Consider the following 3,506-nt stretch of genomic DNA (forward strand, 5'->3'; position numbering starts at 1 on the left):
TTTCCTGAGTGAACAGGAGCCACCTCCCCTTTTAAATTAAATGATGAAATAGCCTGGCCTGTTCCGGGTCCTTGCTGCTGTCTCCCGTGCTCGCTCTTCTGGGTCTCCAAGCATGTGGCTGAGAATTCATTTGGGACATCTGTTCCCCGTCCCTACCTATGTCTATCATTAAACAAAGTGAAGATAGTCTGGTGTGACTGGCTTTCCAAACTCTTACTTGGATTCACTGTAATGTGGACTAAACAAATGGCTTAAAATTCACTGTTTGCAGACACCCCATCCTCTGCTCCACTCAGTAGAGACATGATCTGCCCCTTGAAGCTCTGCTCATTCCACCGCCTTCCTGACAGGCATGTGCACAGCTTCAGGAAGCTCTCTGAGGTGAGAAACCCTGTTGTTTTACCTGTTTGCATCCCCTCTTTGTGTGTCCTGAATATTTTTACTACCTTAAATGCATGCTCTTTCCCCCACAACATTTGTTTTAAATAATTTTAAAGCTACAGAAATGTTTCTAGAATAGTCCAGTGGGTTCCCACATGAAAATTCAACTGTCATTGGCATTTTGCCACACTTATTTTCCCCTTTTAATTGTACATATGTCATTCTTTTGACTGAACCATTTTGAAAGTTAGTCATTGTGATATTTTGCCCCCAAATACTTGAGCATTATCTGTTGAGAACAAAATCATTCCCCTTCAGTTACCACATGAAGGAAGTTTAACAATCACACAGCACCGTTATTGAATACGTGGTCCATATAAAGTTTTTCCCAGTGTGTCTAATAATGTCGTTTATACCTTCTATTGTTTGTTTTTATCCAAGCACCACAACTGCTTTTAGTTACTATATCTTTTATTTTTAAAATCTGGACTAGCTCCCTTTTTGTTTTTTTCTTTCTATGTCAGAGACATTTTTGAAGTATTTATGTCACCTTTACAGAATGTTCACAAGTGGCTTTTGTTAGATTGTTTCCTCAAATTTGACAGTTTTAAAGAAACACTGCCTCCGTGATATTGTCTGAACCAGTGCATCACATCAAGACACATGATTGACACAATAATGCTGTGTGCCACTCGGTGCATCACAGCAGGACACATGAGGCACATATGTGCTGCTATGCACTCCTCAGTGCATTACTGCAGGGCGTGTGGGCGGGGCCAGGTGTTGTCACGGTCCCAGCCGGTCACTCTGCCCTCGACAGTGGCTGGATGGGCACTGGACACCTACTCCTTGCAGCCTGGGCAGCAGCTGGAGATGATGCGGGGAGGGCTGCTCAGCTGGGGCTGAAAGGTGAGGAGGACAGGGCTGGGCTGGCCGCCTTGTGGAGATAGCAGGACATGTTGAGGGAGAGTCAGACCAGGGATGCAAAGCGTGAGGAGACACTGCAGAGCTGTGCACGGCCTCAGCTCCCTTTCTGAGGCCCCGTTGATGTGAGTGCTTTCAACAAGCCCTCAAGGGAATCTCTGCTGCTTGCAGCCAAAAAGTACTGACCACTGGAAGAGCCAGTGCCTGTGAGGGGACAGAGGCATGGCAACCATCAGGAGGCAGGCAAACCCCAGAGAAAGAGGCCACGGAGGTGGCAGTGGACAACTGGTGTGCGATCTCAGCACCACAGGTTACTGGTTTTGTGGCAAGATGTGGACCTGCTGACAGCTTGGCTTCCTTGTCTGCAGAGTATGACAGTGACATTCCCTGCCTCATTAGATAGATGTTAGGATACAGTGAGGCGGGTGCTCAGCCCCATTATGGAGACGTAGCATCGATGAACACCAGCTCTTACCGGATGGTTCCTTTATGCTGGGAGGAAAGAAACGATTTGAATTTCATCTGTCTAGAAATCCAGCTATCTGTATGTGTGTTCAGAGGACGTTCTCGTATCTCAGGAGTGAAACCAAAGCATCCCTATACATCTTTCCCCCACCCCCACTCATAGCCTCGGATTCTCTGCACAGCTTTAGGTAAAGGAGCTGATGGGGAATCGGATGCCTCACCCCGTGCCCTCACTCTGGGGCCCGAGCTTAGACTAACTTCAGGTTCAGCTGAGAGGGCCTCTGAACTGTGACTCCACACTGTGGCCGCCTGCCTCGGAACTGCTACCTGCCCTTTGCCCTTCTGGAGGCCGGTGCTTGCCTAGAGGAGGGCTGGCAGCAGAAATGTAGCTGACCAGGTTGCATTTTCCGTACGGCCTACTCAAGCGGATACCCGTGGAGACTCATTTCTCGTTTCAGTTTTCAATGATTTGGTGGAGAAGCTCCTCTGGTGAATGGACTTGGGATTTCTTGGAGCTGCGCTGCGGGTCCTCAGTATGGCTTTCGGCCCGTGCTGCGCGGGCGCTTGCACTTCCTCTGGCGGGGCACGGGGTGGCGCTCCCGGGTAAGGAAGAGACCGGGGGAGCCGTGAGCCAGGCGCTGCCTCTCCCGCTGAAGCCGGATCCAAGGCCACCGTGAGGGGGACCCGCCATCCAGGTAAGACGTGTTCTTTCCTTGTTCCTTGGCGAATCGATGGGGACCAGGCTTCCCCGGGTGGTGAAGTGAGGAACAGGGACCGCGGGGCTCGCCTGACCAGTGGGGTCTCCATCCTTTTCTGCGTTGACAAAAGACAAGAACAGACATCGCCTGAAATCTTCCCGCCTCCGTGAGGGAACCTGCGTCTGGGAAGGCGCTGCAGAGAAGTGATCGCTGAGTGAGGAAGGAGGTGCCGGGCCTCATTAATCATACCTCGGGAGGCAATGCCGGGAAGGTTCTTTGTTTAAAGAAACACTCATTTTTTAAAAATTAATGTATTTTTAAATTTAAGTTCTAGGGTACATGTGCACAACGTGCAGGTTTGTTACGTACACATGTGTCATGTTGGTGTGCTGCACTCGTTAACTCGTCATTTACAGTAGGTGTATCTCCTAATGCTTTCCCTCCCCCATCCCCCCACCCCACAACAGGCCCTGGTGTGTGATGTTCCCCTTCCTGTGTCCAAGTGATCTCATGGTTCAGTTCCCACCTATGAGTGAGAACATGCGGTGTTTGGTTTTCTGTACTTGGGATAGTTTGCTGAGTTTAAAGAGCACTTGGTGCGACTTGCTGTGGCCATCGCCTTCAACAGCTCATTTGTAGGAGGTGCAGGCTGAATTCACACCTCCGTGTCATCCATGTCTGCCTGCCGCCCGCAGAGGAGACAGGAGAGGCCTTCCCACCGCTTTTACGGGAAGCTCTTCGTGTCGGCTAGAGGGGTGTGGTTTGGTTTATAGCCACACCAAGTCATTTTAATAAAACTCAATTAACTGTGTTGCCTTGCAGGCTCCGAGTGTTGCAGGCAGACCCGAGTCTGAGTCTTCCTACCATTCATTGTCCCCTTCTGGATTTCCTAGGGACCCCAGATATGATGGCATCAATGTCAGTTAACTTGGCACTGTTTAAAATAGATCTATGATCAAATCTTAAGTTTTTCCAAATAAGACCCTGGATGAATGCAGGAAGGTCATTTGATTACTTTAAAATAAGAGTATTTTATGT

At 49.3% G+C, this 3,506-nt stretch overlaps 1 pseudogene; it reads right to left on the reverse strand.

Annotated features, from left to right (window-relative positions):
- Window positions 1-2,093: 2,093 nt before the first annotated feature.
- On the reverse strand, window positions 2,094-2,715 carry LOC111530897 (annotated as a pseudogene).
- Between the last annotated feature and the right edge of the window lie 791 nt (window positions 2,716-3,506).

Source organism: Piliocolobus tephrosceles, chromosome 5 (genome assembly GCF_002776525.5).
Source record: "Piliocolobus tephrosceles isolate RC106 chromosome 5, ASM277652v3, whole genome shotgun sequence".
In the NCBI taxonomy this organism is placed as follows: domain Eukaryota; kingdom Metazoa; phylum Chordata; class Mammalia; order Primates; family Cercopithecidae; genus Piliocolobus; species Piliocolobus tephrosceles.